The sequence below is a fragment of the Dromiciops gliroides genome, chromosome 4 (assembly GCF_019393635.1).
Source record: "Dromiciops gliroides isolate mDroGli1 chromosome 4, mDroGli1.pri, whole genome shotgun sequence".
Taxonomy (NCBI): Eukaryota; Metazoa; Chordata; class Mammalia; order Microbiotheria; family Microbiotheriidae; genus Dromiciops; species Dromiciops gliroides.
Genome location: NC_057864.1, coordinates 52,892,523 through 52,908,065, shown reverse-complemented (window position 1 = coordinate 52,908,065; position 15,543 = coordinate 52,892,523). Strand labels below are relative to the sequence as shown.

The 15,543-nt window shown below is 42.5% G+C and overlaps 1 long non-coding RNA gene across 1 annotated transcript; it reads left to right on the top strand.

Annotated features, from left to right (window-relative positions):
• Positions 1–4,360: 4,360 nt before the first annotated feature.
• Positions 4,361–9,538, top strand: LOC122753335. Its single transcript, XR_006356271.1, has 3 exons — positions 4,361–4,455; positions 6,462–6,555; positions 9,500–9,538. It is a non-coding gene; the product is annotated as an uncharacterized LOC122753335 (long non-coding RNA).
• Positions 9,539–15,543: the final 6,005 nt, after the last annotated feature.

Sequence of the window (15,543 nt, the reverse complement as noted above, 5' to 3'; positions counted from 1 at the left end):
TGTCCTTCTCAGCTTCCACCATCTATTTATCCAACCTTGACCTGTCTCCTGATCTCCAGGCTCTCCCTTCCTGCTGCCTATTGCACATTTCAAACTGCATGTCTTGTGAGCTTCTTAAACACAATGTGTCACAACTGAAACATTATCTTTCTTCATGTCACCTATGTTTTTATTGTATTTTTATTTATTTTATTAAATATTTCTCAAGTATATTTTAAACTCCTGCTGGACCCACTTGGGAGTGTTGAAAGCTGCAGCGTGTGGGCCACCCTCTGAACCAGACGACCCCTAGATGAATAAAAAAGCATTCACTGAGTGCTTCCTACGGGCCAGGCACTGTGCTAAGTGTTGGTAGGCAAGCAAAGCAGTCCCTCCCTTTCTGGAGCTTATCTAGACAACACAGCCAGGGGAGTGATAGCCAGGGCAGAGTGTTCTGGATTTGGAACTCCATAGGAATGGTGAACGGAGTCCATTAATTGACCTGTCCTTTCCAGGTACAGTCATGCTGACCCAAGTATTGTTCTCAGGGCAACAATGGAAAGACTCCGATGGAAATGCCTTTGGCATCAGGGCACAGAGATGCCTGGGGTGTGGGGCAGTGGTTCTGAGAGCATGTGAACGTTCACCAATCACAGTCCAGGGGCAAATCCAGAGCCCAGGACCTTCATTTGCTAGGAGAAGTGGAGGTTGGAATGCATGGAGAGGGTCAAGCCCTTCCTTTAAACCAATGATCCTATAAACCTCTCTGAGCTTCAGTTTCTCTCCTGAGCAAAATGGTGATTAATCCCTGAAGTCTCTGCCTTTCTGGCTTATCATTAGAACTCAATGAAACTGCACAATAAAATACTATGCAAATATTGTTGATTCATTTCAGTTATGTCCAACTCTTTGTAACCCCTTTTGGGGTTTTCGTGGCACAGATACTGAAGTGGTTTGCCATTTCCTTATCCAGCCCATTTTACAGAAGAGGAAAGTGAGGCAAACAGGATTAAGTATGCAAAAATAAACTGATATTAAAGTATTCAGTTGAATTGCTTGACCTGCTTTGATTAGGATTTTCTTTTTTTATTTTTTGCGGGTCAATGAGGGTTAAATGACTTGTCCAGGGTCACACAGCTACTAAGTGTCAAGTGTCTGAGGTCAGATTTGAACTCAGGTCCTCGAGAATCCAGGACTGGTGCTTTATCCACTTCGCCACTTAGCCGCCCACTTGATTAGGATTTTCTTAAATGGAGCTGTTGTCTTTCCAATCACCCCTGGTATTTTGTTATCATTGTCATGGTTTTCTTCTTTTGACTTGTTTATTTATTTGTTTGTTTAGAAAATTCTGACCTTAACCGACATCACAGCAAGCACTTCCATGTACATAAAAGAATAGGAAATGAGAACTGTATATGAAAGCGTGGATCTCATGTTATTCATAGTTTGCTTTCCTTTTAAAAGTAAATGACAAATTCAACAAATAACTTTCAAAACCAGTCTGCTTGTCAGTGACTCTTTTTGGCTTTTCTTCTGTAATCTAAGCATTAAAAATGTAATGAGCTTCTTTCATCATTACTGTTATACTTGACTACTGTTATGACAACAAGAATAATAACTGACAAGTATGTAGCTTTAATGTTTATAAAGCATCTTACATTGAGCACATGAAACAGAGGTGAACAAGGGAGTCCTTGATCATACTGGAGATTATCTGAAAACAATCTGATAATATAAAAAGATGTGGGCCATTGCCAATGGCTGATCAAATTAAAGAAGTTTCTCCTGCAGCTAGGTGAAATTACAGGGTGTTAGTCTTCATTTATCGTTTTGCTGAGTGTCTAGATTTGAGAAAATGACAGAGGGGGCAGCTAGGTGGTACAGTGGATAAAGCACCAGCCCTGGATTCTCGAGGACCTGAGTTCAAATCTGACCTCAGACACTTGACACTTACTAGCTGTGTGACCCTGGGCAAGTCACTTAACCCTCATTGCCCTGCAAAAAAAAAAGTGACAGAAAATATAAATAATGTAGATTAAATTCAAACATGTGTCTTAAGCACATTATTGGGGGTGGGGCGTGGTAGGGGAGAGCTGGTTGCTAAACATTTACTAGCCTTTGCCTTTTCCCTTACATACCTCTTCAAGAGGATAATTAGTGGAGAGGGGCAGTTCTTTACTTCACCCCACCCCCATCTCAAACAGTAATGATGACTTGTGACAGGAGCACATTGACATAGGAGGTATTTGTTTGCATTCTGAGGGAAGAATTACAGGCCATTACATCCTTTTGTGTAGAGAAGGGATGAATCTGAATTCCCTAGATAGTATTATGCCAGGATCTAGCCTTCTAGCATTCCTGCTATGAGAATTGTCTTGTGGGTAACTCTAGATTCTGGAGTTATTGAGCTAAAAACATCCCTGGCAGTGCATCTCCTAGAGATAGAAGATTTGTTGATGTATTCTGCTCCTTGGAGAAAGAAATTGATCCATGTGGTTCCTTCACAGGGTCCCACTTGGATTGTAAAGCTAGATAAAGGTTCCTGCTCTTTTTAAAAAAGAGTGTTGACAGTTTGCTGGCCCAGGAGGTGAATTAAGTTAGCAATTGGTGAAGACTACAGGAAGGAGCCAAGCCTGGGAGTGGTATCCAGCAGCCATAAGACCAGGACCAATGGGTAGAGCACAGAAACATAGGGGACTCTGTAGATCCACAACACTAGAGGCATGGCTTGTCTTCTCCTCACATGTGTCCTATTCACATTCACACACACACACACACACACACACACACACACACACACACACACACACGCACATTCCCCACAGGTGTGCCTCTATTTGCACACTCTACATGTAACCATTCTCCCTGCTGATGACGACAGGATCTTCTGTCGGGGGATAAGGGTTCTGTTAAGAAATCTTGGGGTACCAGGAACATAGGAGAGAGTAGACTGGTAGATGGAAAGCTATTCCTTATTAGGTAGTAGAAAGACTGGGCAACTGCTCCTGGAGAGTGGTCCTGCAAAGATAATCCATCACAATCACTTATTGCCTGCCGGGAAGTTAGATGGACTCCTTAATGTGAAGGTGGAAAAGTTTTCTCTCATCAGCCAAGCAGATTAGATAATCACCTTAGATATGATAGCGGATAGTGCTCAACTTGGGAGTCAGGAAGAACTGAGTTTGAATCCTACCTCAGACATTCCCTAGCTGTGTGAATCCAGATAGGTCATTTGACCTTTTTTTTTTTTTTTTTTTTGGCTGGGCAATGGGGGTTAAGTGACTTGCCCGGGGTCACACAGATAGTAAGTGTCAAATGTCTGAGGCTGGATTTGAACTCAGGTCCTCCTGAATCCAGGGCCAGTGCTTTATCCACTGCGCCACCTAGCTGCCCCTCACTTGACCTTTCTAAGCCTCAGTTTCCTCATCTGTAAAATGGGGATAATAATAGCACCTACCTTCCAGGACTGTTATGAGAATCAAATGAGATAATAGTTGTAAAGCACTTTGTACAACTTCAAGTGTTATAAAAACGCTAGCTATTAGAGGGACCCCACAAAACTAGGCAACAGTATCAGCCCTGAGCCACCTCTAAGCCTGGGATTGGGACTGAAGGTCAAGAGGTCTGAGGATGCTGATAGGCAGCCTTGACCAGAGGCAACATCTTCCTTCACTAATACTCCAGTTGTTTGTGGAAAGGGGGCGGGGGATGGCACCTAGGAAAGAGGTAGCAATAGTCAGCCTGACTCGAATATAACCTGAGGCTCATGGGTCTGAGAATCACAGAACCCCAGAGTTAGAGTTGGAGAGACTCTAGGAACCATCTAGTCTAGCTCTTTCATTTTAGAGGTGAGGGATTCGAAGCCCAGGTAAATTTGCTCAGCAGAGGTAGGGTTTGTATCCAGAGGCTATAATGGATATAGTCAGGGGCACCCTGTCATTTGCTGCACTGGGGCATAGACGTAGAGTTATACATGTGCCCTGGCACCTTTCTATGGGACATGTGCTCTGTACCCTTACTGAAAGACAGTGCTTTGCCTCCTTTCTGCTGTAACTAGGTAGGAGATTGCATTGAAGATGGCTGGTAACTGAGCCAGGAAGACCTGCTCAGTCTTAGAAGAAACAGTTCAGCCTCTTTTGGGAAGCAGCTCTTACTTTCTCTTTGACTTCTAGCAAGAGAGTGAGGAAGAAGGCAAAGGGGATTTCTTTCTCCTACTCCCAACCCAGCATGCTAAACCACCCCACGTCCCTGGTCACCTGCTTTCTGTTTCCTTCTCTGATCCTATGTCAGATGTCATCGATACTGAGAAATCAATGTTTCCAGCCACTCCCATAGTGAGTAGCTGAGTCCTAAGTCCAAGATTTGTGCATTTGCTCCTCAGTGGGGAAAGAGCCTCTTGGAGAAGTTGAACCAACAGAAGTCATACTGTCTTGGAGATCTGGAATGTGTGAGTCGACTGGTCAGTGTAGAACCAAGGTAAATTTGACATCTCTGTTAAGCAGTTGCAGTTATTACTGTTACTGTCTTGGGAGAATATAATGGGCATGATGAATTGTTTTATTTTTCTGTATTTCTTAATGTGAGCTTTTGAGTCATGTAAGTTTTAAGCATTTTGGAGTGGTGGAAGAAATAAACCACTGCACTATGGCTGATGGGCAACTAAATGGCACAGTGGATAGACTGCCAGGACTGGAGTCAGGAAGACTCATCTTGCTGAATTCAAATCTAGCCTCAGACATTTGCTGTGTGACCTTGGGCAAGTCACTTAACCCTTATCAGTAAAAAGGAACTGGAGAAGGAAATGGTGAACCATTCCAGTATTTTTTCCAAGAAAACCCCAAATAGGGTCATGAAGAGTCAGATATGACTAAAATGACTCAATCAATAACAAACTGTGGCAGATATTTATGATACTTATGGCTGATGTTATACATTGAGTACCTCTTCTAGAAAACTCTGTTATACACACTTTGGGGGAACCCTGAACATAAGGGAATAAGCATTTATATAGTACCTACTATATGCAGGACAATATGCTAAGTGCTTTTTATAAATATTGCCTTATAGGGGTAGCTAGGTGGTACAGTGGCTAGAGCACCAGGCCTGGAGTGAGGAGGACCTGAGTTCAAATCCGGCCTCATACAATTTACACTTACTAACTGTGTGACTCTGGGCAAGTCATTTAACTCTGATTGCCTCCAGAATTAATAAATAATTAAACATTGGCTCATTTGATCCTCACAACAAAATACAAAATACAAAAGCATGTGTCAAGGGCTGACTTTCAATAGTACAGTGATGGAACTGCTTTTGCTATGTGTGAAACCCCAGTCTATAAGATATACCTAAACTTTGTTTAAGATATTTCTCCAGAGTTACTCTGAGATGGGGGCAGATTTGGAGAGAATAAAGCCTATATCCCACCTTTGGGGTCTTGTCCATCTCCACCAGCCCCCTACAGGACCGAAGCTGGTCTGTAGGAGTCCAGAGCTAGAGCCCCTTTGGTGGATATAGTGGGTGCCACCATCCTCCAGTCCCCCAGGCTTGAAACCTAGGAGTCATCCCGGATTCCTCATTTTCTCTCACCTCCCACCTCCAGACTGTTGCCAAGGCCCATCAACTTATCTTTGCACCAACTCTTGAACAGACCACCTTCACTCCTCTGACATTGCCACCCCCATAGTGTAGGCCCTCATCGCCTCAGCCTGAATTATTGCCTGTGTCCTCTCTCTACTTGACCTGGTCCCCATTCAGCCGCTAAAGTAATTTTCCTGAAGTGCACATCCAATCGTGTCCCACCCACCTCCACCCCTACTCCCACTCAGTAAACTCAGTGGCTCCCTATCCCTCCAGGATCAGATAGAAAACACTCTGTTTGGCATTCAAATCCCTTCGTAACCTAGCCCCCTCCTCCCCTTCCAGTCTTCTTCTGCCTTACTCTCCAACACTTACTCTTTGATTCAGTGACACTGGTCTCCTGGGTCCTGGGGGTTCCACAAACAAGACAATCCCTCTGTCTGCTCTGGGCATTTTCTCTGGCTGTCCCCCATTCCTGAAATGTTCTCCCTCCTCCCCTCCCTGACTTCCTGTAAATTCCAACTAAAATCCCACCCTCTCCAGGAAGCCTTCCATAACTCCTCTTAATTCTGGTGCTTTCCTTCTTTTAATTAATTCTCTGTTTAATTATCCTGTCTAAAGCTTGTTTTGTATATATTTGTTGGCAGGTTGCCTCCCCCATTAGTTTGCAACCTCCTTGAGGAAAGGGACTGTCCTCTGCCTCTTTTTGTATCTCCTGGCGCAGAGTAGGTGCTTAATAAATGTTCAATGATTGATTGGCAGGAGCACCTTCTGTCTTTTCAAATACACTGATTCCTTCCCTCCCCCGTTTCTGCTAAGTCCAGCAGCCTCAGACTTGGATTCCCTTTCATTCATCCTCAGCACACCAGGCCCATCTCTTTGTCTTTCTCTCTCTTCCCTTCCAGGAATGTGCCCTTGCATGGAAAGTTCCCTCTCCCTGGCTATTTTCATACACTTTCCCAGTTCTAACATCTCAAAGGAATGTCTGACATCATCTCTGTAAGTGTCTCCAACGCTTTTCCTTGCCCCCATCCCCCCTGCTACTTTCTCTCCCAGCCTTTGTTTAATCCACCAAGCTGCTCTAATTTTTACAAATGCATTTTTCTCCTGCTCCTTTGTCCCTCCTCAACTCTGAACTCCTGGGGTCAGGTCATTCCACTGATGCCAGACATTGAATTAGACCCTAGTCCTCAAAGGGCTCCTTCCTTCTGTCATGAAGGAATATAAAGGTTATAGCCAGAGATTGGGATGGGCTCAGCAGGGCTGTGGAGGCAGATTGGCAGATGCTGTGGTGATAAAAGATATGGGTTCTTTTGGGTGCCCTGGGTAGGGATGTCATTTCTGTACGAATTCAATTTCAGAAACAATTGTGAAGCATCTACTACTGTGGAGAAATAGGTAGCTGGTATTTTGGGCACCTAGGGCAATACAAATCATACTTGGATAAGTGGCATGAAACACCTTCAAATCAACTTTTTAAGAGAGAAGTAGAAAGTTAGGAGTGAACTTGGAAGAAGCATACTTTGGGTGCTGACACTGGGGTGGGAATGAGGAAACAGGCCATTTATTAGGTTCCTATGGGCAGCTAGGTGGTGCAGTTGATAGAGCACTGGGCATGATGTCAGGAAGACTCATCTTCCTGAGTTCAAATCTGATTTCAGATAATTCCTAGCTGCATGACTTTGGGCAAGTCACTTTCCCCTATTTGCCTCAGTTTCCTCATCTGTAAAATGAGCTGGAGAAGGAAATGGCAAACCACTCTAGTATCTCTGCCAAGAATGATGGTCAAGATGAGGTCATGAAGAGTTGGAAACGATTGAACATTAGCTCCCTATTTTAACTATTTTTTCTTGCTCCTTTGGTATGAAGTTCTGTTGTTTCTATACTGAAGGAATGCAAGCACTCTTGATCCATTCTCAATTCTGTTCCCTGTGGCAAAGCCCCAGTCATTCTACCCAAGTTATGGCTCTGGCAGGAAAAGTGCCATGGATTCTGAGCCAGGTAACTGCCCAGCTGGGTGTAGCTAATTCCTGCCACTACTGAAAGAAGGCTTTCCTTTCTATAGTGGCTACGGATAGATAGCCTCCCAATCGTGGTCCCCTAAGAGGCCAGACTTCAAATGTTCATAAGTGCAGGGCTGAGACATGATGCCTCTCAGACTCAGACTCCTGTCTTTCTGGATCCTTCTGCCTCTCAGAATCCCTGTCTTCCTCCACTATTGACTATCCCCCCCTTGCTAATGGTCCATGCTTCAAATGGCCCCTTCCAATCTCTCCCTATTGAAATTCTTCCCATCCTTTAAAGCCCCAGCCCAATGTCATTTCCCCTTTAAAGCCTTCCCTGATCTTGCATCCCCTCCCAGTAGGTAATGACTTTTTCTTTCTTGAAATTCACTCAGCACATTGCAATTTTATGACACCGATGTGTGTTCCCTATTACCCCAAGTAGACTAGGAGCTCCATGAGGACAGTGATTTTGTCTTATCTGACATTGGCCATAGTAGGTGCTTGACAAAAATTAACCTGAGTGGAATGGCTTTCACAATCCGACTCCCACTTACCTTTCCAAGATTATTTCGTATTTCTCCCCTTTTTTTTTCCACTTGCCATTCCAGTCAAGGTGTCTATTTGTACATAAGCATGCTTCTGTATAGTCCCCATGTGTGACCTTTCCATCTCCTGTCCCTGTATTTTTGCACAAATGGTCCCCAATGCCTGAAATGCATCCCCCCCCTCCCCTCTGCCCCATTCTAACTCATAGTTCTTGTTGTTGTTGTCTTGTGTACAACTCTTCATGATCTCAGTGGGATTTTCTAGGCAGAGACACTGGAGTGATTTGCCATTTCCTTCTCTAGCTCATTTTATAAATGAGGAAACGGAGGCAAACTAGGTTAAGTGACTTGCCCAGGGTCACATGGCTAGTGAGAGTCTGAGGCCAGATTTGAACTCGGGAAGATGAGTCTTCCCGATTCCAGGACCAAGCACTCTATTTATTCACTGTGCCAAGCAGCTGCCCCAATGCCTGGAATGCACTCCCTCCTCCCCTCTGCCTCAAGCACCCTCCCCAAGATAGCAAGTAATCTGATTCTCTATCCTTTTCTTAAACCACTGTGCCCAGAATTGAACAAGATGCTCCAGATGAGGTCAAAGGCAGAGTAGGTGGGACTATCACCTTCATACTCCTGAAAGTTATGACCCTCTTAACGTAGTCAAAGATTGTTAGCTTTTTTTGCCTGCCACATCACACTGCTGACATATTGAACTGGTCTGCTAAAACACCCAGATCTTTTTCAGACCAACTGCTATCATCTATCCATGTGAAGTTGACTTTTTATATCTAAATGCAAGACTTTACATTTATCCCTATTGAATTTTCAGCCCAGTGCTCAAGCCCAGGGGTAGGCAAACTACAGTACAAAGATACATTCAGGGGGCAGCTAGGTGGCGCAGTTAAAGCAGCGGCCCTGGATTCAGGAGGACCTGAGTTCAAATCCAGCCTCAGACACTTGACACTTAAAAAAAAACCAAAACAGAACAACAAAAAAAGGGATACATTCAGTAAATTAAGGATAGCTTTACATTTTGAGCACAATAAACTTCATTTTAAAGTGCCAAAAACCATTCTTAGCTTGAGGGTAGGTCCCCTAGACTTCAGTTTGCTTACCCTGCTCTAGCCTGTCAAAATCCTTTCAGATGCTAACTCCATCATCCAGTATGTCAGCTCTCTCCCAGTTTTGTGCATCTACAAATATAAACATACCATCTATGTCTTTATCCAAGTTATTGACGAAAATGTAAGAAAGCATAGGACTAAGCACAGATCACTGTGTACCCCCTTAGAGAGTTGCTATGTTGACATTGAGCCACTCTTTGAGTCATCATTCAACTAGCTTTGAATCCCCCTGATTTTATTATTATCTAATCCATATCTATCTTCTCCACAGGGGCCATTGCCAGTCATCTTGACTAATGTCTTGCCACTGGAGGAGAGAGTAAGGCTGATGACTTTGTCCAGCTCTGCCTCACGTAAATCCAATTCACTTGTAAGTCAAGACATCACCCTCCTGTTGTCATTGGTCCTCTCTGAGTATGAAGGATGAACATCTCAACAATTATAGGAGATATTTTATCAAAAGCTTTTCTAAAATCTAGTTAAACTCTCTATCCATAGCATCCTCCTCATCTACTAGTTGAATAATCTTATCAAAAAGAGAAACAAAGTTAGTCCAACATCACTTTTTCTTGATAAAGTGCTGACAGGCTCTTTGTAATCATTGCTTCCCTTTCACCAAAAAAGCCTTCTTTAATGATCCTTTCTTTTTTCCCCAGGGACTGAAATGAAATTCACTGGGCTATAGTTTAGAGACTGTTCTTTTGCCTTTTTTTTTTTTTTTTTGCGGGGCAATGGGGGTTAAGGGACTTGCCCAGGGTCACACAGCTAGTAAGTGTTAAGTGTCTGAAGCCGGATTTGAATTCAGGTCCTCCTGAATCCAGGGCCAGTGCTCTATCCACTGGCCACCTAGCTGTACCCCTCTTGCCTTTTTAAAAAAAAAATGGGGATGTTTGCCCTTCTCTATTCTTGTGGTACCTTTCGCATCTTCAATGATCTTTTGAATATCACTGAAAATGGCCCAATAATCACATAGCCAGCCCAGTTTTTGTTGTTGTTGTTGTTTTTTAAGAGGCTAAAGGTTTTAGTTTCTCCCTGTCCATGTGGCCTAAATTAAGATGATGATGAATATGTTCCAAACTCCCCATGGGTCATGGAGACAGTGCTAGGGCATTGCTGGGAACAGCCTGGCTAGAGGGTAATGATCGTGCAGCAGGCACGGGAGCTGCAGTTTCCTCGGCATTGTCTTCTTGAGGTTTACAGACTTGGAGTAGGCAACACACAGCTCTACCCTAAGTGACTTACTCACAGAGCCAGGAATCACAGTAATGAAATCAAACCATAGCTAATGGGATGGAATGCATTACTCTGCCTTGGGGCCAACAACCAATTGTGTAGACGTGTTCTGTGGAGATGACAAAGGCATGGCATGGCTGATAGCAGGACCTTACCAACCTTAAGCTCTATTGAGAGCTTCTTTATCCCTGTGTGGCCTACCTTCTCCCACTGACCACAATTCTCCCCCTATTTCAAGGGAAGATGGGCTATATGGAGATCAGTTAGAGTGACATCATTCAAACGGTTGTTTTTTCCCTAACAAACTCCAAACTCCATTACAATTCAACAAACACCAATTAGGTGCTTATCACAGGAAAGATGCTTGCTAGGTCCTGAGGGTGAAACAAGATTTCTTTGCCCTCAGAATGTAATAATAATTGACATGTGTGATGGTAGTAAAGGGTCTAGAGTCTGTGAGCACCTCCATGTGGTCACCGAACAAAGCTTTGAGCATGGGGTCCTGCTTAGTAAGGGTGTGAAATGGAGTGAACCCTGCACTCCCCTCCTCCACCCCTTTCCAGCTTCACACACTTGCTGCTAGGATTCAGAAGTCTGAGGGTGGCTTGAGGTCATAAACTGTGACCCAGCCCACTGCTCTGGGCCACTCCCAGAGGTAGAGTCGCTCCCACTCAGGCCCCTCCCTAGTCGGGGCCTTAGTTCCACAGGCAACCTTTGACCCTTGTTCTTTGTGTAAGTTTCCATCTTTGATAAAATAGCATTTTAACTTAACTGAGCCTCATAATGGAAAATTCTACTTAACCAAGAAAAAAAACACTGTTTAATCTAAATAGCAACAGACCATGAAACCATCTCACATTTCTTGTTTTCATCTCTAACTACTTAATACTAAATATTTATTTTGGATCCCCTACTTATTTCTATATAAATATTAAAACAAAACACGAAAGTTAAAAATTCTTTATTTCAAAGAACAGGTACAGCATTATAAAGACTTTTTGGAAAGCATTAAATACATATTATCTGTCATTTGTTTCCTTTGTGAATTGTGATCCCATATAAATATAAAAGGAGAAAATGGCATCTTCCCTTTCCTCTTGCCCTCATCTTTAATGAAAATTATTAATTCAGCAGGTGTGAGTATAATCTTAAAGATATGATCCTAGTGAAACAACACCTCTTACAGACTCTCAGGTATCTCTCCCAGGAAGAGGTTGTTCATCTCCTTGACTGGGAAACTCAAGCTAGTCAGGTGAAACAGCTGGCTTTAAGCCAACTGGAGCTGCCAATGTGATAAGAAGAAACCAACATTCCTTTATTCAAGATTGCATGGTAGTTTTCAGCTATGGGGAATCCATTGCTTGGTTTCATTCTGCACAAACACTAAGGGAAAATGACAAATTCATAATTTCACCACAGGTAATATTAGTAAATGTTTAGAAAACAGGAAAAGGCTTGTTTCTCATCAGGAAATTGGCTCACACACCTTTAAAAAAATCAAGCTCAGTTCCCAGAAGAGCAAGTTCTGAAAAGATGTGATCAATCTGATGATCACCTGAATATCTACCCAAGACCAATAAATTAGTGAGTTATCTCTGTGCCAACATGTCTATTCTTACTCAAATATTGTATTTAATTGACAGTCAATGTCATCACCGGGGAGTCTAGCACAGTGATAGACAAAAGTGATCAATTATGCCACATTTATTCTTATGACCATAATCTACTCATTTTTCTTTTCTTAAAAAAGCACACACAAAACAAACCTCTTTTGAGGTATGAGTGCTAAACAAACCATTAGATGATGAGCAAATATTTGCTAATTTGACAGATCTCAGACATATCATATACATCACAAAGATGAATTGCCATGAAATATTTTTACTATTCTCTTCAGAATTTTATGGGATTGTTCTTGCTAGGAGACAAGAGAGTAGACAGGGTCACATAAAATCTAGTCACCCCAATATTCCTAATTTTCAATGCACACTTCTTTTAAGATCTGATGGCACCATCCCTTATTTCCTTGAAGTTATGTTTAAAAACAAAACTAAACAAAACCCCAAACGTGATTTCCCCCCTTGTTGGCAATTAGAAGTTGGAACTCCAGTCTCTCTCAGATGTCTCCATTTCTAATCACCCTTTTCATGCTTTTTAAGCAAAAGCTATGCTTGGCTCCCACAAGAGCACATGCTCTTGCTCTCTGGCCTGAGTTTTGTTAAACAAAATGATTCTGGGCTGATACAAAAGACAATCCCGATCCTCATTGTTGCCAAATGTTAGTCTACATTAGGTAAAGAGACTTAGGCTACTTACTTTAAAGGTAACAAAACAGAGTCAACAGAGAGATGGATGTTGTAGCATTGTGACAGTTTCAGCCATGAGTCAGAAAGAATGAAATAGTTTAATAACTATTAAACTTAGTTCCGATGAATCCAGCTAAACATCTTATTCTGCTGAAGGAAGCCCTTGTCAGGCCCTTCTAAATGCAGTGTTTGTGGGGGTAGAGATTTCATGATGTCACCCAGAAAGGGGACTCCATCCATACCCTGCTTCCTACTCCCTCTCCAATAATAGAAAACAGGATACCTTCATAATTAGTATGAAGAGAGAGATCTCTTGGCAGAGTAAGTCCTTTCTCACTTTGGTGAGCTGGTTGAAAATGGTTTTCCATGCAGTGCTGGGAAGGTCAAAGATGGAGTACAGGCCTGGTTACCACGGCAGATGCTTGTCAAATTTCATCATATCAATTTAGTACAACAACAGGAATCAGAAAATGGCATGTAAGGGAAGAACCTGACACAAATCTAGTTTTAATGAGTTTACATACCCTAGAAAAGGAGTTGAAAACATCAGATTTCCACCCTTTTCCTCCGGGTATGCATGTACAGGGGAGGAGTTAAATTAGTAACATTTTTAAGGAGTGTGTCTCTAATAAAATACACTGAAAATCAGCCTGGATCCAAAGTTCCTTGCCTGTTTCCAAACAATTTTTGTTCTGAATACTGAAGGATGACTCACAATATTGCTACATTTGATTTCAAACACCTTTTATATTTTTTTGCTAAAGTGAAAAATGAAGCATGCCAGTGGAAGGTGGAGCTGGTTGTAATCACCAAGAGAAAGCAGAAGATGTTCTTTGAGCTCTGGAATCCCTACAGAGTTTTGATTGCAATTAAAGAGGGGGGGGGGGGCTCTTTCCCATTCCCCAAACAAGCTTTCAGAATGCAAACACTTAAACAAATAAGCATCTGTTGGCTGAGAAAGGACTGCCCCCTTTTCAGACTGCTAGTTTGGAAAAAGACCAAAAAACCCTTAAAACTAAGGTGCCACCTCAAGTTGAACACGTATGCACTTCTGAGCAGCAGAGCCCATTCCCAGGCCTGATGCAGAACGCATTAACCCAGTCTGGGGGGAAACTGTTCAAAGTCCCTTCATCACCTGATTCAGTTGTCAGTGGGATAGAACATCTGTTTTACTTTTATTCAGTCTAAACTGTACAGAGGAATACTTCACTTCAAAGTTTCCATTGTCTTTTTCTTTTGCCAGCCAGTAGAGCACTCTTGGCTGAAAGGCATAGAGCAAGGTCATACAATGTGTGCAAGTATATCTTACAGGGGTCTGTGCATCTCTCAAGCAGGTCTTTGAAAGCCCACTAAAAGAACTGAAGGGAAAAAAAAAAGTTAACATTGCACACGCCCCAGCCACAAAGCTCAAATACTGATGCTGGGGTCTAGTTTCATTCACTTACATAGTTATTTTTCACTTCCTAGACAGAGATGAGTACCAGTCATTTTTTTCTCACAAGGTCACACAAAGATTCAAAGGAAAAGCACTATCATAGAATGGACTTAAGTAGTTTAAGAAAGGGGTAAAGAGATCTGGGCGTAATCTGAAGGTTGTCTTTTCAGTTTCCTCCAAAAAAAAAAAAAAAGCTTTGGGGGTGTATGCATTTTTGGCAGTCACGCTGAGGGGGAATCCTATGAGTTCATCGAGAGGGGCTCAGCTCATGATGAAGGGCTGAGGGCAACAAGGCAAATGGACAAAGAGACAGGTCTGTGGTTTCTCTACCACTGTCAGTCATTCACACACCACAGGTACTCAAGAGCTACCTGCCTTCAGCCTCCTACATGTGCTTGGCCTAATTGCCACAAAACTGTGGCTGATTCCTATAAGTATGAAGCACCCAGGCTGGGGCTCAGATGATGAGCTCAGGAAATTGCCTGAGGAATTAGTACAGTGACCCCAAGAAAATCTGGATAAATCAGATGGAATCACAGCTTTGTGCCCAGAAAAAATGAAGCCCACTCAGTGAATGGTTTCTTCTTGACAGCTTTAGAGATTAGTGCAAAGAGATGAGGGATTCTGGTAAGTCCTGTTTGGACGTCTCAGAGCATATTATAAAAACTGATGGCAGAGTTATCTAACTTCAAATCCTTCAGAGAATTACAGTGTGGGAATTGCTAATCCACCTCCCCATAGTCATCAAAATTATACACAATGTGAATTAGGTGGTTCACATAAAGTGACATAAAGGAGATGTGCTAGCAGAAGAATTTTCTTGAGATGACCAGTCTAAGCTTTCAGGCTTCTAGAATATGATTTCTCCCATCATGAAAGCACACAGTATTCAGCAAGGAAAACATAGGTCATTTACATATATATCTGTTAGATAAATATGCATAGAGATTGAAAAAGTATTCGGCAAGAGAATGGGTTGTGCTGATTTAAAGTGGTTTGGGATATAAGGAATAGAAAGGTCACCTAACCCTTAAAGTCTCGAAATTCCTTCTTGGTACATATATTTCTTTTCCAGGGAAGTTAGGCTGATTTCCCATAGTGAAATCAGCATTTGCTTAAAGAGAGGCCTTGCTTTGGAGAGGGCTAGAAATGTTAGCAAGACATGAAAATCTTGAGTTGAACCCAATTTCACAAATATGAAGATAATAACTCCACAAACAGAAAAATAAGCATTATGGGTTATGGAATTTTTGTTTTCCCTCTCCTTGCTAGGAGGAAGAAGAATGGACTGGGACGGCCTAACAGGAATGGGATAAAATCTAAGAAAGAAAAACAATCTGA